The sequence below is a fragment of the Syngnathus acus genome, unplaced genomic scaffold (assembly GCF_901709675.1).
Source record: "Syngnathus acus unplaced genomic scaffold, fSynAcu1.2, whole genome shotgun sequence".
In the NCBI taxonomy this organism is placed as follows: domain Eukaryota; kingdom Metazoa; phylum Chordata; class Actinopteri; order Syngnathiformes; family Syngnathidae; genus Syngnathus; species Syngnathus acus.
The window spans coordinates 150,069-171,007 of NW_023590221.1; the positions used below are offsets into that span (position 1 = coordinate 150,069).

The window sequence follows — 20,939 nt, forward strand, 5'->3', positions numbered from 1 at the left end:
GCGGCGCTCTACGTGGCAAACCGGAAGTATGATACAAAGTGAGGTTAAAAAGATGTAAAATAACACAAAGTAATAGAGAGCGAGTCACCGAGGTGGCCATCTTACGATGTAATGATATCAACCAATGCATCTATATAATAACTCTGCTGCAAACACTGGTTAACCACCAATCACATCGTGAAGTTTGCAGACGACACAACGGTGGTGGGCCTCATCAGTGACAACAGCGACCTGGACTACAGAGAGGAGGTGGAGCAGTTGGTGGGCTGGTGCAGAGACAATAGTCTGATCCTGAATGTGGAGAAGACGAAGGAGATCATCGTCGACTTCAGGAAGAACCAGCCTCACCACGCTCCATTGATCATCAACAGCTCAGCTGTGGAGGTGGTCAGCAGCACTAAATTCTTGGGGGTCCACATCACAGACGACCTCACCTGGACTGTGAACACCACGACACTGGTCAAGAGGGCACAGAAGCGCTTGTACTTCCTGCGGAGGATGAGGAGAGCCCACCTGCCCCCACCCATCATGAGGACGTTCTACCGAAGCACCATAGAGAGCATTCTGACAAGCTGTCTCTCGGTGTGGTGTGGAGGTTGCAGCGCCTCCGATTGGAAGAACGTGAGGAGAGTGGTGAGGACAGCAGAGAGGATCATCGGGGCTCCTCTTCCCTCCATTCAGGACTTGTCATCCCAGCGCTGCGTGTCCCGAGCCCGAAATATTATCAGTGACCCATCACACCCCCACCATGGACTGTTCTCCCTGCTGCCCTCTGGGAAGAGGTTTCGCAGCATCCGCTGCAGGTCCACCAGGTTCTGCAATAGTTTTTTCCCTGCTGTCGTCAGACTGTTGAACATTCAACTTAGCATTCCTCTGCACACTTTGTAAATACTGTTTTGTTTCCTGCACTGTTTACATACTTTATCACTGCTGCACTTTATACTTATCTTATTTCATATTTTTATATAGAATGTCACTTTTTATTCAGCCGCAATATCACCACATTGTTGGAAGCCGTATGCAACGTAATTTCGTTTTGTGTGCACCCAGTGTTTACAAAATGACAATAAAGTTTGTCTAAGTCTAAGTTAACGCACATGGATTGAAAACCTGCTTAAATGCTATTTCGCACAAAGAAGTGAACCCCCCGTCGTGGAATCGAACCCCGGTCTTCCGCGTGACAGGCGGAGATACTTTCCACTATACTAACGAGGACTGTGCGCTGTAGGGGGCAAATTGCTACTTGGCGGGAGAAAGGAATGGGAGGAGGGGGGAGGGTGGGGGGCGAGAACGCTCACGGAACACATGCGCGCATAACTATTATGTGGATTCTGTAAAGGTTTCTAAAACACTTCTGAAATGGGGCAATCTGCTGGTACGGTTCGCATATGCCTGCCTTCAAGTTTAGAGAGCACTACCTTTAGTGGGAGCATTAGAGATTAAAGGTGAGGGGGTTATGGTAGGCGGGTTAGCAGGTTAAGGTTTAATTATTAGGGTTTGTTAATTGTTAGTGTTTTAGGGTTAGCGTTAGGGCTTGAAGTTGGGGAATTGGGAGCCTTAGGCCAACCAGATTCCATTTACCGTTTTTTTCCGTGTATAATGCGCCCCCATGTATAATACGCACCCTAAAAATCGCATGTTGATGCTGGAAAAAAGCCTGTACCCATGTATAATACGCACCCAATTTTTCTTTTTTTTTTTTTTTTTTTTTTTTTTTTTTTTTTAAGTCCCAATGATCGTCACACACGCAGGGAGGCAATGGGTCCCATTTTTATAGTCTTTGGTATGGTCTTAACTAGGCTGGATGTATATTTTTTTGTTGGCGTTGATTTCTCCGACTGCCCATAAAGGCACCACCGCGATCAGATGAAAAGAGAGGAAAGTGACGTGTGGACATGTGAAAAAGGCGGCTCTGTATGGGAGAGACGTTGAAGAGGAATAAAAACACCCTTGGAAACCAAAACTTGCCCCTCGTGACTCGGAGCCGCAACAAATGTTTCGGATTTGTGTAGGGTACATTGTGACAGCAAACGAGCAGGTGATCGAGCAAGCGTCTGATACGAGAGCATTGCGTTCGTATGGAGCGTGTTTGAAGTGAACAGCAGAGACGAAAGGAACAAGGCAAAGTGTTGTGAAATAAAATATTACCTGTAATACGCATTTTGTTATTTGCTGATTGTATTAAACTATCACATTCATTGTCAGTCAAGAAGAGAAGAGGACTATTATCCCTTCTTTGACGAAATGACCAGAGCACAGTACAAACACACTATTGTCGGTCAGTTTTGTTGTACCATGATTTTCTTAAAAAAAAAAAAAAAACAAAAAAAAAAAAATTTTTTTTGAAAAAAATTAAAAAAAAATTTGTACCCATGTATAATGCGCACCCCAGATTTTAGGACAATAAATTAGTTAAATTTTGCGCATTATACACGGAAAAAAACGGTATTCCATGAATCACTGACATTTAGTCTTCAGGGCTTCCAATCGGAATGTAACGGGGTCAGCTGGTCTACTATGGGGCTCATTGGTGCAGGGGAATGATTCTCGCCTAGGGTTCTTTGATTACCCGGGTTAAACTCCCGGACGAGCTCTTCTTTGAAACACTGTTGTCTGTCGTTGTGTGGACTGTTTGACAGGCCAATGTTACACAGAATGTAACATGGTCTGCGAGCTTTCTTTGAGGCTCGTTGGTCTAGGGCAGGGGTGTCAAACTCATTTTTGTCGCGGGCCACATTGTAGTCAAAGTTTCCCTCGACGGGCCATTATGACTGTCAACCCAAATAAATAAGCGCCTCATATTATATACACTATAAGCTACAAAACAAACTGAAAAATAATTGTTTTTTCAAATCAGACTCGTGGAAACTTTTCAAATATTTCAAAAATAATTTTAAGAAGATTCTTGAAAGTTACGACAATTTGCAATTTTAGTATGACATAAATTTAATGCACAATTTGTCGTTGCGGGCCACAGAAAATGATACGGTGGGCCATAACTGGCCCTCGGGCCTCGAGTTTGACACCGGTGGTCTCGGGGTATGAATCTTGCTTTGGGTGTGAGTGTCCAACTCCCAGATGATCCCTTCGTTAAAACATTGCTGTTGATCAACTAGCCCCATTTCATCTGAGGTGCATGTCACATGGGCTGTCAATTGAAACGAAACGGGTTGAATTAATTTACCTTGGGTCTCTTAAATCTGTTGTTTTGATTCTCATCACTTGCCGTCATGTGTCATCCATTCGCCACTCACCCTACAAGACTGTATCGACTGTAAACTTGTGTGGAAAACTGTCATTGTCCAAAGGAAGGCTGTTTAGCAACAGTGACCAGCAGACAAATTCAACAAGGTAATTTGATTAAACCATAACCTGGATTCGAATCGAACACAACCATTAACCACTACACGATCATGGCCTGTATGCAGTAGCGTTAAATAAGTTGCGCATATTGGCCATGATCGTATAGTGGTTAGTACTCTGCGTTGTGGCCGTAGCAACCCCCGTTCGAATCCGGGTCATGGCATAATCAAATTTCTTTGAAGAATTTCTCCCTGGGTCACTATTGCTAAACTGCCATCTTTTGGACAATGACGATTTTCCACACAAGTTTACGGTCAAGAGCCGTAACTTGTCGGGCGAGTGACGCAATGAATAAAGCATCATGGCATATTCAAATAATGTCACCCATTTTTTTTTTTTTGTCATTTTTGCAAAAGGGTTACACACAAGCTTACAAACCACATATTCCCGTGGGGCCCGTGGAGCAATGGGTAACGCATCTGTCTACAGATCAGAAGATTCCAGGACTCCTGGCCAGCTCACATGCCATTTTGACGTCGTGATGGCGCCGCGGATGGCAGCCACGGTGAGTCGCTCTCTGTTTATTTGTCTTATTTTGTGTGTTTTCTGTGTCCTCTGCTGTCCATCCCGGATCACTTTTACTAGAGAAGCGCTGTTAAACATCGGACAGTCTTCTTCTGGTATTTTCTCTCCTGTTCTCTTCGATTCAGACTGTTTGTCGGAGATTCTAGCCGGAGCGGCGGTGCTGTACAAGCTAGCACGACGACGGCGGCGCGGAAAACGAGCGGGAGCACTCGTAAGGCTGAGGCAGAGAGGGTTCCGTTCTGCCCTACCGTCAATTCATCTGGCGAATGTCCGCTCCCTGGCGAACAAGATGGACGAACTGCTGCTCCTCACTTCAAGGAACACGGACTTCAGCAGATCCGCCGCGCTGTGCTTTGTGGAAACGTGGCTCAGCGAACGAACGCCCCACCACGCCGTGGAGCTAGCGGGCTTCAGGCTAACGCGAGCAGATCGCAGCGCGGAGCTCTCCGGAAAATCAAAGGGAGGTGGTCTCTGTTTCTACATTAATGAACGTTGGTGTACTGATGTCACGGTGTTGAAAGAGTTTTGCAGCCCTCTCCTAGAAACACTTTTCATAAACTGCCGGCCGTTCTATTCACCACGGGAGTTCTCCTCGATCGTCATGGCGGCTGTTTACATCCCACCACACGCACGTGCGAGTGAAGCCACGCAGATGCTGGCTGACCAGGTAACAGACATGGAGAAACTTCTACCAAACTCACTAATCATTGTTCTGGGTGATCTTAACAGGGCGAACCTCGCACACGAACTCCCCAGATACAAACAGCACGTAACGTGTCCCACCAGAGGGGCACAGACTCTGGACCACTGCTACACCGTGATCAAGGATGCATACCACTCTGCGGCTCGTGCAGCTTTAGGACTCTCGGACCACTGTCTAGTTCATCTGATCCCGGCCTACAGGCAGAAACTAAAAACTTCTAAGCCTGTGGTGAGGACTGTGAGGAAGTGGACAGTGGAGTCAAGGCAGGACCTCCAAGCCTGCTTTGACTGCACCGATTGGGGAGCTTTCGAAGCTGCAACTTCAGACTTGCATGAACTCACTGACACTGTCACATCATACATCAGTTTTTGTGAGGATCTGTGTGTGCAGACTAAGACCTTCTGCACGTACAACAACGACAAACCTTGGTTTACACCGAACCTCAGGAGGTTGCGCAAAGTCAAGGAGGAGGCCTTCAGGAGCGGCGACCGCGACCTGTTCAGGCAGACCAGAAACACACTGAACCGAGAGGTCAGGAAAGCCAAGAGGTGTTACGGGGAGAACCTGAAGAGACACCTCTCTGCCAATCCTGATCCCTCAACAGTGTGGAAAGGTCTGCAGAGCATCACGGGCTACAAGAAACGAACCCCCCGTCCTGTGGAGAGCCCAAGGCTTGCTGACCAGCTGAATAAGTTCTACTGCAGGTTTGATCGGTCCTCCCACACAACGGGACTTCCTGCAGCACAATCTACATACTCACCTCTCCCCACAACTGCTCTGTCCACACCTCTATCATCGTTGTCACCCACTCTCTCTCTTGCAGAGGCCGCGCCCGCACTCCAGGTCCGCGAGGAGGAAGTGCGCCAGATGTTCCGGAGACAAAAGACCAGGAAGGCACCGGGCCCAGACGGCGTGTCACCTTCCTGCTTGAAAGTCTGCGCTGAACAGCTGGCGCCCACCTTTGCACGGATCTTCAACCGTTCTCTGGAGCTGTGTGAGGTGCCCTCGTGCTTCAAGAGCTCCACCATCGTTCCAGTGGCCAAGAAGCCCGCCATCACAGGTTTGAATGACTATAGACCCGTCGCACTGACATCTGTGGTCATGAAATCTTTCGAGAGGTTAGTGCTGAACCACCTGAAGGAGGTCACGGGCCCCCTGCTTGACCCCCTCCAGTTTGCCTACCGGGCAAACAGGTCAGTGGATGATGCGGTCAACATGGGACTGCACTACATCCTGCACCACCTGGACACTCCAGGAACGTACGCCAGGATCCTGTTCGTGGACTTCAGCTCGGCGTTCAACACCATCGCTCCTGACATCCTCCAACAGAAGCTCATCCAGCTTGCGGTGCCTGCCCCCACCTGTCAGTGGATCACCAGCTTCCTGACCAACAGGAGACAGCGTGTGAGGCTGGGGGGCATCACATCTGACACCCGGACCACCAATACTGGAGCCCCTCAGGGGTGCGTCCTCTCCCCACTGCTCTTCTCTCTCTACACCAATGATTTCTCCTCAGATGACTCTCCTGTGAAGCTCCTGAAGTATGCAGACGACACCACTCTCATCGGACTGATCCAGGACGGTGATGAGACTGCGTACAGACAGGAGGTGGAGCGGCTGGTCCACTGGTGCAACCAAAACCATCTGGAGCTGAACCCGCTCAAGACCGTGGAGATGACAGTGGATTTCAGGCGAGACCCTTCACCACTTTTACCCCTCACTATCCGCAGTAATACTATTCTCTCCACAGACACCTTCAAGTTCCTGGGAACCACAATCTCTCGGGACCTGAAATGGACCGGCCACATAGACTCTGTCCGGAAGAAGGCCCAGCAGAGGCTGTACTTCCTGAGACAGCTCAAGAAGTTCAACCTGCCGCGAGAGCTTCTGAAGACCTTCTACACTGCCATCATCCAGTCTGTCCTCTGCACCTCCATCACTGTCTGGTTTGGATCAGCCTCCAAACAAGACAAGCACAGACTGCAACGGACAATCAGGACTGCAGAAAAGATCATTGGAATCAACCTCCCTTCTATCCAAGACTTGTACCTGTCCAGGACCAGGAAACGTGCAAGGAACATCTCTACAGACCCTTCTCACCCAGGTTGCAGTCTGTTTGAACTACTCCCCTCCGGACGGCGTTATAGAGCTCGGTACGCCAAAACCAGCAGACACCGAGACAGCTTCTTCCCCCAGGCTGTTGCTCTGATGAACTCACACCACTCATAGAGTCTCAGAGGCATTACTGTGCAATAACATCCTGCTCTTCACACCTTTTGAATTTGTCTACACTGTTTTTGCCATTATTCACATGTCCTGAGTGTTGTTAGTCACCTATATGTTGAACAGAGGGTGTGTTTTACCGAAGTCAAATTCCTTGTTTGGCACGCTCAAACATGGCGAATAAAAACTCTTGAATCTTGAATCTTGAATTTTGTGGTCAACATTAGCTATGTGTAATTTATGTGAACTTTTGGGTTGAAGTAACTCACAGACACTGTCAACAAATAGTCTTTCCAATTTTGTCTCATCTCAAGTCTTAGGGATCATCGGATCTGCGTAGTTATTGGATAGTTCCACCAACATTTTAATATCAACATTCTTTCATGGTCTGCCTGGGTGTCGTGGCTGAAAATCCTAGAGAAAAGACCCTAAACATGCAACTGCATATTGGCCATAATATAGCATTGAGGCGGCTGCAACCCCAGTTTGAATCTGGTTAATAGCAGAATAAACTTGTTACAGTTATTTTTTATTCACCCTAAACAGTCTTACGTTGGACCATGACAAATTTACATACACACAAGCTTACAGAAAATGACAACTTCCCGTGGGGCTCGTGGCTCGTTCCTTGCTCTGAACGGACAGCCAAAACGATTCCTAACACTTACTAATCAAGTCCTAACCAATTCCTGTGTGTGTATGGGGGGGGGGCAAAGGAACCAATCAGATGACCCGAATCCATGCATGGCCGATGACGGCAGTGATCAACACAGTGATATTTGAGAAGTGAAATGAAGTTTATAGGATTTGCAGACAGTGTGCAATCATTATTTAAACAAAAGTAGGCAGGTGCATACATTTGGAAACCCCAACAGAAAAATGACATCAATATTTAGTAGATCCTCCTTTTGAAGAAATAACAACCTCTAAACCAGTGGTTCTTAACCTGGGTTTGGTCAAACTCTAGGGGGTCGGTGAGTCGGTCTCAGGGGTTCAGCAGAGCCTCTACTGCGGAGGTCCGAACACACGTGATTTATAAATTCGTGATAACGCATATCTGAACTGGTCTCGCAAAGGCAACAGCAGAAGTCCTACTGATTTGCTGGTATGTCATTTGTCGTGAATTCATGCATTGTGTTGGTTTTATTCTTTCAACAAGGTGGTGTTCATGCACTTCTGCATGAGTTCCGCTCCAACTCTTTCGGCGCAGCTGTTAGGTAGATATGATGACCATGGAAAGTTCTTTGCGAATTATCAATCTTTGCCTTTCATGTTCATCGGGACTACACTTTTAATAGGTACCTACACTGGGCCGCCTTCCTGCAAGGAGGCGACTCTGCCTAGCCTGTGTGATAACGTGTGACCTTGTAGTCTTAACTGAGAGCGACTTCTGCATATGTGCAAAGGGTGTCATAGAGAAGAGAAAGCTAATAAAGCAAGAGAAGGGTTACAGCGATATAACGGCATAGCTCAAGCTACCTAGCTAATCACATGTGCCAAAGAGGCCTATTCTAACAAACCGTTGGTGAGAATGGGTATACAGGGAAGCCTGTAAGCAAGTCCGTCACTCGTATACTCCATCGCTTCTCGGCCTTTTGGCTAAAATCAAGTGTAGTATCTGTTCTTGGGTTTGGGGGATTAAGAGAGCTGACCATAGAAGAGAGAATTTTAACCATAAAAGTGGTGATTTGACCCTTGCTTTTACTAATCAGTTCTGTTTTCATCCCAACAATGAAGGTGCTTTTAGAGTTGGACCGAGCCATTTTTTACGTCATCTGGAAATCCAAGTTGGAGAGACTGAAGAGGGACACCATGAAGAAAAACAAAAAAAAGGGAGGAAAAGGAGTGCCGGACTTAAAGCTCTTGCAGATATGTTGCCCTGCACCTGCGAAGCGCGCTCGTTACACCAAATGCACCGAAAAGCCAAGCAATGACACGATTCTGGATGGGCTCATACCTCCGGAAACTAAAGCTAATAACCACCGACCAAAGAATTCCTGTGTCTTTTAACCTGCCACCTTCTTATTCCTTAATCAAGAAGTTTTTGAAGAACTTTAAATTAGAACAAGAAAATAGTGAAATTTTAACAAATCCCAGATCTATGATCTCTGTCGTACAGGAGCGGGAAGCGGTGTGTCCAGTGCGCGGGCTTGCATTCGGCGAGCCCACAACAGTTTGGCACAACGTCAACCACCCCGCCCTCTCGAAACAAACTTCGGGACCTGTCATGGATGGTGGCCCATGATGTCCTCCCAGTCAGGTCCGTTATGCACTCTCGGGGCATGTGAGCGCTCTCAACGTGCCCCTGATCTGGCTGTGGCACCCAGGAGTCGGTGTGGCACCTGCTCTGGTAGTGCAGGGCTGCCGTAGACCTGTTGGCGACCTGCCATGTTGTCTGGGGCTTCATGCCCCTGGTCGGGTCACCCATGGCAAACGGATCCTAGGTGAGGGGCCAGACAAAGCACGGCTCTCGCAAGCCCCTTATGAAGAAAAACATAATTGGATTTCGTTTTCCCTCACCCGGACGCAGGTCACCGGGGCCCCCCTCTGGAGCCAGGCCTGGAGGTGGGGCTCGAAGGCGAGCGTCTGGTGGCCGGGCCTTCGCCCATGGGGCCCGGCCGGGCACAGCCCGAAAAGGAAACATGGGACACCCTTCCCATGGGCTCACCACCTGTGGGAGGGGCCAAAGGGGTCGGGTGCAGTGTAAGCTGGGCGGCGGCCAAAGGCAGGGACCTTGGCGGACCGATCCCTGGCTGCAGAAGCTGGCTCTTGGGACATGGAATCTCACCTCTCTGGCTGAAAAGGAGCCCGAGCTGGTGTGCGAGGCAGAAAAGTTCCGACAAGACATAGTCGGACTTGCCTCCACACACAGTTTGGGTTCCGGTACAAGCTAGCCCTGGACTCTCTTCCACTCTGGAGTTGCCCACGGTGAGAGGCGTCGAGCAGGTGTGGGTATACTTATTGCCCTCCGGCTGGGCGCCTGAACATTGGAGTTCACCACGGTGACCGAGAGACAACCCTAACCCTAACCCTCCGCCTTCGGGTGGGGGGATGGGTCCTGACTTTTGTTTGTGTCTATGCACCAAACGGCAGCTCAGAGTACCCACCCTTTTTTGAGTCCTTGGAAGAAGTGCTGGAGAGCGCTCTGTCTGGGGACTCTATCGTTTTACTGGGTGACTTCAATGCTCACGTGGGCAATGACAGTGAGACCTGGAAGAGCGTGATTGGGAGGAACAGCCCCCAGATCTGAACCCGAGCAGTTTTCTATTATTGGACTTCTGTTCTTGACACAGATTGTCAATAATGAACATCATGTTCAAACATAAGGGTGTCCATGTGTGCACTCTGTAACAGGACACCCTAGGCCACAGTTCAATGATCGACTTTGTAGTCATGTCATCGGATTTGCGGCCGCATGTTTTGGACAGGGGCGGAGCTGTCAACTGATCACCACCTGGTGGTGGGTTGGCTCCGACGGTGGGGGAAGATGCCGGTCCGATCTGGCAGGCCCAAACGTATTGTGAGGGTCTGCTGGAAACGTCTGGGAGAATCCCCTGTCAGGAAGAGCTTCAACTCCCACCTCCGGCAGAGCTTTTCCCACGTTCCGGAGGAGGCGGGGGACATTGAGTCCGAGTGGACCATGTTCCGTGCCTCCATTGTTGAGGCAGCCGACCGGAGCTGTGGCCGTAAGGTGGTTGGTGCCTGTCGTGGCGGCAATCCCCGAACCCGCTGGTGGACACCGGTGTTAAGGCATGCTGTCAAGCTGAAGAAGGAGTCCTATCGGGCCATTTTGGCCTGCGGGACCCCGGAGGCAGCTGGCAGGTACCGGATGGCCAAGCGGTACGCGGTACGCGGCTTCGGCGGTAGCTGAGGCAAAAACCCGGGCGTGGGAGGAGTTTGGCGAGGCCATGGAGAACGACTTCCGGACGGCTTCGAGGAAATTCTGGTCCACCATCCGGCGTCTCAGGAGGGGGAAGCAGTGCACCGTCAACACTGTTTACAGTGGGGATGGCGTGCTGCTGACCTCGACTCGGGACGTCGTGAGTCGGTGGGGAGAGTACTTCGAAGACCTCCTCAATTCCACCGACACGCCTTCCATTGTGGAAGCAGGGCCTGGAGACTCTGAGGTGGACTCTCCAAACTCTGGGGTCGAACTCACTGAGGTAATTAAAAAACTCCTCGGGGGCAAGGCCCCAGGGGTAGATGAGATCCGCCCAGAGTTTTTAAAGGCTCTGGATGTTGTGGGACTGTCATGGCTGACACGCCTCTACAGCATTGCGTGGACATCGGGGACGGTGCCTCTGGATTGGCAGACTGGCGTCGTGGTTCCCCTCTTTAAGAAGGGGGACCGGAGGGTGAGTTCCAACCATAGGGGAATCACACTCCTCAGCCTCCCTGGTAAGGTCTATTCAGGGGTGCTGGAGAGGATGGTCCGTCGGGAGGTCGAACCTCGGATTCAGGAGGAGCAGTCTAGCTTTCGTCCTGGCCGTGGAAGAGTGGACCAGCTCTACACCATCGGCAGGATCCTCGAGGGGGCATGGGAGTTCGCCCAACCAGTCCACATGTGTTTTGTGGACTTGGAGAGGGCGTTCGACCGTGTCCCTCGGGAAGTTCTGTAGAGGGTGCTTCGGGAGTACGGAGTGCTGAGCCAACTGATAAGGGCGGTTCGGTCCCTGTATCACCGATGCCAGAGTTTGGTCCGCATTTCCGGCAGTAAGTCGGATTTGTTCCCAGTGAGGTTTGGACTCCGCCAAGTCTGCCCTTTGTCACCGACTCTGTTCATAACTTTTATGGACAGAATTTCTAGACGCAGCCAAGGCGTTGAGGGTGTCCGGTTTGGGGACCTCCGTATTGCGTCTCTCATTTTTGCAGACAACGTGGTTCTGTTGGCTTTTTCAAGCCGTGATCTCCAGCTCTCACTGGGGCGGTTCGCAGCCGAGTGTGAAGCGGTCGGGATGAGGGTCAGCACCTCCAAATCCGAGGCCATGGTCCTCGGTCGGAAAAGCGTGGGATGCCCTCTCCGGATCGGGTATGAGATCCTGCCCCAAGTGGAGGAGTTCAAGTATCTTGGGGTCTTGTTCCCGAGTGAGGGCAGGATGGAGCGCGGGATCGACAGGCGGATCGGTGCAGCGTCAGCAGTAATGCGGACTCTGTACCGGTCCGTCGTGGTGAAGAGAGAGCTGAGCCAAAAGGCAAAATTTACCGGTCGATCTACGCTCCTATCCTCACCTATGGTCACGAGCTTTGGGTCGTGACCGAAAGAACGAGATCCCGGATACAAGCGGCCGAAATGAGTTTCCTTCGCAGGGTGTCCGTGGTCTCCCTTAGAGATAAGGTGAGAAGCTCGGTCATCCGGGAGGGACTCGGAGTAGAGCCGCTGCTCCTCCACGTTGAGAGGAGCCAGATGAGGTGGCTCGGGCAGCTCACCAGGATGCCTCCTGGACGCCTCCCTGGGGAAGTGTTCCGGGCATATCCCACCAGTAGGAGACCTCACGGCCTACCCAGGACGTGCTGGAGAGACTATGTCTCTCGGCTGGCCTGGGAACGCCTTGGGATCCCCCGGGTTGAACTGGATGAAGTGGCTGGGGAGGGGGAAGTATGGTAGTCCCTCCTAAAGCTGCTGCCCCCACGACCCGACCCGGATAAGCCGAATAGAATGGAAAAATGGATGGATGATAAACGAGGGATTGTCTGTCTGCACTCGGCATAATTTCTCTGTTGATGTGTACATGATCACATATGTGTCGGTATGAATTATGTGAACGTATGACTGTTGCACGGAGTATGATATAGGCGGCTATCCGTTGCGATATTGATATTTTAACAAAGAAAGAACGCTCCGCTTTCGCAGAGCATCAACAAACTGAGATATACTCTTCTTGTTCCTCTCCACGGAAATCTTCAGTAAAAGGCGAAAGATTTATTCGATCTGAAGAGAAACGACTGATCTGATAATCTGGGTCAAAACGGGCCACCCCACTGCTGGTCTCACCAAATTCACAGGCGGTCTCACACTCAAATGGCAGCATCATTCCTTCTAATACAAACAATAGACGTTGATAGAGTTACTATACTTAGAAGGACTCAACCTAAATAGAAGGTTTAAACGAGTATTTTGTGTTGATGGCATGAGTGAGTCTTTTGGGTTGTGTCGCTCTTGTATGCATGTCCTGCAGTTCAGTATTATTTCGTTCACTTGCTGGCTGAGTCCCGGCCACCACACAGATTGACGTGCACGTGCTTTACATTTCACGACACCTAAGTGTCTTTCGTGTAATTTGAATAGCACGTCGTTCCTCATTGCAGAAGGTATTATCAGTCGTGTGTCCTTTAGCAGTAAGCCATCTTACACTGTTAATGTAGCTCGCGCCGGCCAGTAGTTTTTCAGCGCTGGTTCCCGTTTTGCATGTGCTGGCCATCCTTCCATGCACATGGTCATGACACGCGAGCAGACACTGTCGGCTTTCAACTGCCCTTTCAGGTTTTCTGTATATGATGAGCTGACAGGTAGACTCTCAGTGACACAGTCTACAAAGATGTTTGTGCTCTCCATCAGCTCCTGGTCATCAGTGGACATGCGTGATTTTACAGGTGCAAGTGAAAGTGTGTCTGCTGTCCAAAGCGATTTTCCTGGTACGTGCACGATGGAGTATGAGTAGCGCATCAGCCTCATCCTGAAACCCTGGATTCTCTGTGGCAAAAGATCCAGTGCTTGGGCTCCGAGCAGGCTGAGAAGGGGTTTATGGTCGGTCTCCAGGCAAAATTCCTTTCCGATAAGGAAATCCCGAAACCGTTCACAGGCCCATGTGAGGCCCATGTGAGGCCCATGTGAGGCCCAGAGCCTCCTTCTCCACCTGTGCGTATCATTGCTCAGTTGGAGTGAGTGACCGTGATGTGTAAGCCACAGGCTTCAATCCTTCCCCCCATTTCTGGAGAATTACACCCCCCAACCCATACGATGATGCATCAGCAGATACTTTGGTGTCTCTGCCCGGGTCATACATAGCCAGCACCGGAGGAGAGGACAGCGCTTTCCTTAGGTCTTCAAACGCTGCTGCCTGGTCCACGTCCCAGACCCAGCAGTTTTTCTTTGAGAAGAGGTCACGAAGCGGTTTATCTTTTTCAGCTAGCTGGGGAATAAACCTTCCCAGCTGGTTGACCATGCCAAGAAAACTCCTTAATTCACTAGCATTTGTGGTCTCTGTCATGTCTGTGATGGCCTCTGTCTTTCTTGGGTCAGGGCGGATGCCTGTGGCTGTGATTATATGGCCCAGGAAGACTACTTCGCTCTTGGAGATTTCACACTTGTCCACATTCAGTGTGATGCCTGCTTTTTCTAGTCTTTGTAGCACGGCATTAAGTCGAGTGTCATGCTCTTCCTGGTCCCGCCCCCACACCAACAGATCATCGATGTGACAAACCACACTGTTCCTGCACTGGAAATGTTCGGGCGCAGAAGCGATGCCAAATGGAAGGCGGTTAAAGTGGAACCGTCCGAAGGGCGTTATGAATGTAGTGTACTTGGCTGACTCCTCCGTTAATGGAATCTGCCAAAATCCCAAGTTGGCATCCAACTTGCTGAACAGTTTTGCTCCAGTCAGCGTTCCCAGGCTTTGTTCCACAGATGGGAGAATGTATTTTCCACGGCACATATACACATTCAAGCCGGTTAAATCCACACACAACCGCACCTTTCTTTTGTCCTTTTTGGGCACGACCACCATGCCGGCACACCAATCAGTTGGCTCCTCCACCCGGCTGATGACGCCCAGAGCTTCCATGCGCTGGAGCTCGCTCTTGACTTCACCCACCAGAGGTAGTGGAATCCTCCTGGGTTTTTTTTACTGAATATGGCACGGCACCTGGCTTGAGCTTTATGGTGTATGGTTGTTGTAGCTTACCCAGACCGCTGCGCAACTTGGGGTAACTTGCCTTGAGGGTCTCCTTGTCTATGCTGTCGACTCGGATAAGCAAGCCAAGGGCTTTAATGGCTGGCAACCCAAGCAATGGCGTGCTCAGGTTTTGAACAACATAAACACAACCTTCTCCATGGTCTGCTTGGCTCCTTTCCTCAGCTGCAGTCTGGTGAACCCTGACACGTCCAGTGGAATCCGTCCTGGACCCAACAAGGGTTTTTCTGGCTTTTTGAGAACAGGCTGCTTTGTGTTGGAAAATAAGTTTTTAAACTCAGTCTGTGATACAGCAGTAACATCCGCACCAGTATCGAGTTTGAAGGTGACATTTTTATCTATTATGGTTATATCAGCAGTCCATGTATGGCTATCTGATGTCACTGAGCCCAGAAAGAAGCTTTCCTCCTCTTCCTCTATACCGTGCACAGCTTTACCTGCATGACACACGCTGGTAGTGACCTTTTTTTCCACACGTGTGGCACTTGGCATCGTTGGCAAGGCACTCGTGCTTAGAGTGAGGTGCGACACCACATTTGTAGCACTGGTTTATGTTGTTGAGTGGCTTAGCTCCATTACTTTTGAACTTATTGAATCTTGGCTTTTCTTTTTGCTTTCGGCCTTTACATACTCTGTCTACAGAGTAAACATCCATCTGCTTTACACCAGTGGCGTCACTCCTCAGTGTGTTTTGCTGCTTTTTAATCTCCTCAGATTGTCTAGCCATGTTATAGCCTTTTCAAGATTCAAATCTCTCCATTTGCATGCGTTCTGAGAGCCGTGTGTCAGCCAGTCCAACCACTATCCTGTCCCTGATCAGCTCATCATGCAATGTCCCATAATTACAGTGTTCAGCTAATGCATACAGAGTGGTGATAACAGTCTCAACAGTCTCATTTGTTTCCTGTTTTCGCATATTAAAGCGTGCTCGTTCATAAACAATGTTCTTTTTCACTATAAAGAACGAGTGGAAACCATCTCTCACTTTAATGTAGTCACGCTGGTCTGCTTCAGTGACCTTCAAGCCTCTCAAAACGTCATCTGCTTCGTCTCCCATACAGTATATCAAGGTATTCACCTGATTTTCTTCGGCGCTTGCTGTTAAGTTGCTTGCCTGACGGAATCTCTCATAACTCCTTATCCATTTTGTCCACTCGTGCGGCTTGGACAAATCAAAGGACTCCGGTGGTTGAATGCTAAACGTAGCGCTGGCTGTGTTAGCCATCATGCTAGCTCCTTCCCCACTCCGCTCGTCTTCTCCGTCACTCATTTGTCTTCCTCACCCGTCTCGTCCTTTCCCTCCGCGGTGGACGTTTCTCCATGTGGGTTACTGTTTCACAGCACTTCTGACACCATGTTGTGTTTATACGGAGTAGAGATGAAGGCTAATGCAACTTCTTTATTCAGCAACTTTTTATTTCCTCCCCACTCGTGTCTCACATAGCAGTACAATACCCTGGTGCACCACAGCGCCCCCAACTGTCAATAATTATGCGAGACCTCCAATAACACATAGTTTCAACATACGATAATACCACAGCAGGGAAGAGAATCTTCCGCGGATCCGCGGATTTCCGTGTTTTTTTCCGTCGGGAGTATCATTTTTGTGAATCGTGTAGATCCGTTGAGAAAATTGTTTTTATATGGGGGGGCTGGCAGCAGTATTGCAACGACAACTGAATTATTTTCGGCAGCATTTTGGCGCTACTTTCGTCACATCATCAGCCCCCCCCAGTGGGGCATGTGGCACCCATACCCCGGCTACTTTTCAGTGTTTTTCTTCATTTGCCGTTCTCATCCCTGATGTTTAGCTCTGCTTCAAAATGAGGCTTGTCATCTTTCTTTGGTAACTGTGATTTCTTCTGTGGCTCATCACCTGACACCTACCCACAGTTTGCGGTATATTTGTCTCCCTAGACTCAATATATATATTTGTGTGTGTGTATATAAACAGTGATCTCCAAGTACCACCATCATGTGTTCTTTTTTTTTTTTTTAACAACGATTACTTCTAGAACATTCCTTGAAAATAATACGTCCTCATCAGTCAGCTGTTTTAGAACAGGCCTGTCGGCTACTCATGTGGTAGTTGGGGGCTGCCTTTTGCCGATGGGCACAACTGTAGTGTCACTGCTAATGCAAATTTCCTGTGTTGCAGAGAAGAACTAGCGGACACACATAGTCATTGCCTGTCTTTTTGTACCTTTAATCAGGATTCTGCTATTGGCTGTAATGAAGATTTGGCACACAAAACGTACGTATATTCCTGAATTGTAAAAGCAGTGCTTTCAGGCCTCCTCATTTCAACATTGTTTTAGTGATCAACACACCAAAACATCTGCAACAGAGGAAACTTGGCATTTTTTCTTTTGGTTTTTGTTGAACTGAAAACTGACATTGGAGGGTTCTGCAGTCCATCTCGGGCCATGGTAAAGGGGCTGATCGGAAACCAGTTTATGGGGACAAGGACCGGGTGGATGAACTCAATCTGTTCTTCAACAGATTTGATTCCGCCCCTTCACCTCGCTCCGCACCTCATTCTGCCACATTCGACACTCCAGCCCCCCCCGCCAGCTCACCAACCCCCTCTCACCCCCACCGGAGTCACTCTTCTGTTTCCACTCCATCACCCCGGTCTTCCGACATCCCCCTCTCCTTTACAGATCTTCAGGTGAGGAGTCACCTCAGAAAGATCGAGGCAGGGAAGACCCCGGACCCAGACGGCATCTGGCCGAGACTGCTCAGGGACTGTGCAGACCAGCTGAGTGGTGTGGTCAGGTACCTGTTCAACCTGAGCCTGAACAAGGTCCCAGGACTGTGGAAGACCTCCTGCGTGGTCGCTGTACCGAAGGTGCCGAGCCCCAAGGAGCCTAACCACTTCAGGCCTATTGCCTTGACTTCCCACCTGATGAAGACTATGGAGAGGATCATCCTGGGTCACCTGCGTTCACTAGTAGGAGCGCAGCTGGACCCCCTCCAGTTTGCTTACCGGCCTGGTGTTGGGGTGGACGATGCAGTGATTTATTTACTGCACAGAACACTGCTTCACCTGGAGGACAACAGGAGCACTGGGAGGATCATGTTCTTCGATTTCTCCAGCGCTTTTAACACCATCCAGCCGTCACTGCTTAGGGTGAAGATAAAGAAGCCGGGTGTGGACCAGCGCCTGGCTGCATGGACAACGGACTTCCTCACCGACCGGCCGCAGTACGTGAGGTTACATCGTTGTGAGTCTGACGTGGTGCGCTGCAGCACTGGTGTTCCCCAGGGTACGGTGCTCTCTCATTTCCTTTTCACCCTGTTCACTTCAGACTTTACCCATGACACCGCTCACTGCCACATCCAGAAGTTCTCCGACGACACGGCCATTGTTGGAAATGTCTCGTAGGGGAACGATCTGTAATATCGATTGATCATCAAGGACTTTGTTAGCTAGTGTGAGCTCAACCAGCTTCAGCTGAACACCAGCAAGACAAAGGAGTTGATTGTGAGCTTCGGGAGGACAGCACCCATCTTCACTCCGGTGAACATCCAGGGATCGGGCATTGAGGTAGTGGAGAACTACAAATTTCTGGGTGTTCCCCTTAACAACAAACTGGACTGGACTGATCACACCCACGCCCTGTACAAAAAGGGCCAGAGTCGCCTCCACCTGCTGAGGAGACTGAGGTCCTTCGGTGTGTGCAGGGCTCTCCTCCGGACCTTCTATGACTCTGTGGTGGCCTCGGCCATCATCTACGCTGTGGTCTGCTGGGGTGGGGGCAGTACTGACTGGGACAGGGGGAGACTGAATAAGATGGTCAGAAGAGCGAGCTCTGTTCTGGGCTGTCCCCTGGACTCCATTGAGGTTGTGGGTGAGAGGAGGACGTTGATTAAGCTTAAATCCATCATGGACAACACCTCTCACCCCCTCCATGAGATTGTGCGGTCCCTGAGCAGCTCCTTTAGCGGCAGACTTTTGCACCCTCGGTGTAGGAAGGAACGGTTCCGCAGGTCCTTCATTCCCTCTGCTGTCAGACTTTACAACATGCATGCCACCTGATAAAATGAATGTGTTTTGCCTCTACTAGCAGCACTTGTGTTTATCCTTGTCTGTTATTTACCCTTTTTTGTAATTCTGTCACTTGTTTTATTCTTGCACTCGTATTATTCTTGCACTCATATGCGCTGCTGTGACAAGTGAATTTCCCCGCTGTGGGATGTATAAAGTTCAATCAATCAAGAGTTGGTTCAGACTGAAGTAAAGTTTTTGATTTCTAAAGCATGACACATTAAATTGACTATGACGGGACTCGAACGCTCAATCGTCTGATCCGAAGTCAGACGCCTTATCCATGAGGCCACATCGCCATGTGAAAGACTCAATTTTTTAAGTGTGGCCTTGATAAGACTAAGAATTCAACGGCTCCCGACAAGCAGGGACACCCAATGTGGGGCTTGAACCCACGACCCTGAGGTTAAGAGTCGCATGCTCTACTAACTGAGCTAACCAGGCTTCTCCTATTGAGAATTGTTTCATTATTTCACTTTTTTTAATGGGTTTGGTTCACGAAAACCAGCAGCCACGTTTTAAATCTAGCCTCTGAAACACATTCGTTGATAAGACTAAACATTTAAAGGTTCCCAACAAGTGGCAGCTGTCCAATGTTGTCTCTAGTTGCAAACCCCAGCCCAAGTTGGAAACCCTAATTGGAAACCCTTGCCCCAGTTGGAATTCCTAGTTTGAAACCCTACCCGGAGTTGGAACCCTAGTTGGAAACCCTAGCCCTAGTTGGAAACGCTGGCCCTAGTGTGTAATAGAGAAAGCATTTTTTCTTTTGGTTTTTGTCACTTTGTTGCACTGAAAACGGAGATTGGGGGGGAGTCAGCACAACAAAAAAAGAAATCAGAAACCAAAACCCTTTCTGACAGTATACAAGAGTTGGTTCAGACTGAAATAAAGTCATTGATTTCATATGAATTATATTAAATTGACCATGAAGGGACTTGAACCCTCAAGCTTCTTCTTCTTCTTTCGTGTAACGTCAGATGTCCAACTCGGTGTCGCGTAGCCATGCCCGCATCTCTGGTCCTAGATCGAAGAGGCTGGCTTCCGAGGGTGGTCCATATAAGGGGCAGATGTTGATTATATGGTCGGCGGTCTGCTCAGGGTCACACTCGCATGCCGCACTGTCCGCCAAGCCCCACGTCTTCATTGATGACCCAAAGCGACTGACCCCAGTCCGTAGGCGGTTCAGCGTGGTCCATTGCCGGCGTGGTAGGTCGTCTCCTCCGATGGCGCCATCTCCTGGGTCCCAAATGTAGCGGTGGACTCGGGAGGGTCCGGCCGACTCCCACTCCTGCTTCCAAGCTGCTGCCAACCATGCATCTCTGGAGATGTCCTCAGAGGTGGAGTTGAGCATCTCTTGTGCTGCCTTGTTGTAAGGGTGGCGGGACTTGAGTCTGCTTGGAGGTGCTGGTGTTATTGTGGTGTTGTGCAAGATGTGCCAGTCATATTTTTGTGCCTTCCTGGCCAGGGCGAGGGTGGCAGCCTCCCGTCGGAGGCCGGCCGGTGCTATTCCCGCGAGGACCGGCAAGAGGGACACAGGAGTAGGTTTCAAGCATCCAGTTATTATCCGGAGGGAGGTATTAATAGCCACGTCGACCTTTCTCGCATGCGGGCTTCTGCTCCAGACTGGGCTGCAGTATTCTGCTGCAGAGAAGACCAGGGCTTAAGTGGATATTCGCAGCGTCTTAGCGGAGGCTCCCCAGGTTGTTCCAGCGAGGCGGCGGATCAGCGCGGCTCTGGATGTCACCTTGGCCTTGACTTCTTCCAGGTGTTGTTTGAAGGATAATGTCCGATCCAGACGCACTCCAAGGTACTTCGGGGCTTGCTGGACCTCCAGACATTTGTTGTCAACGCGCACCTCAAGTTCCCTCCTGGCTTCTCTGGTGCTAAGGTGGTATGCCGCTGCGACTGTCTTTCCGACGCTGAGCTGTAGACGCCACCTCCGAAGGTATGCTACCAGTGTGCCCATGTCTTCATTAAGACCCTCTTCCATCGCCTTCCACGTTGGTCGGCTCAGCATGATGGCAAGGTCGTCTGCGTAGCCATACTTTCTCGATGCTGTATCAGGTAGGTCGTGGATGTAAACATTGAACAGCATCGGCGAGAGGACAGACCCCTGCGGTACCCCGTTCCTCAGTCTTCTGAGCCTACTGCACTGGCCACTGCT

The 20,939-nt window shown here is 49.9% G+C and overlaps 1 long non-coding RNA gene, 1 other non-coding gene and 1 pseudogene across 2 annotated transcripts; 1 reads left to right on the forward strand and 2 right to left on the reverse strand.

The window, feature by feature from the left end:
- Positions 1–1,115: 1,115 nt before the first annotated feature.
- LOC119118831 lies at positions 1,116–18,297 on the reverse strand. Its single transcript, XR_005096984.1, has 3 exons — positions 18,287–18,297; positions 6,569–6,571; positions 1,116–1,215 (listed from the first exon to the last, which is right to left on the reverse strand). It is a non-coding gene; the product is annotated as an uncharacterized LOC119118831 (long non-coding RNA).
- On the forward strand, positions 8,394–8,512 carry LOC119118839 (annotated as a pseudogene).
- On the reverse strand, positions 12,650–12,761 carry LOC119118842. The gene has a single exon (XR_005096990.1). It is a non-coding gene; the product is annotated as a U5 spliceosomal RNA (small nuclear RNA).
- Positions 18,298–20,939: the final 2,642 nt, after the last annotated feature.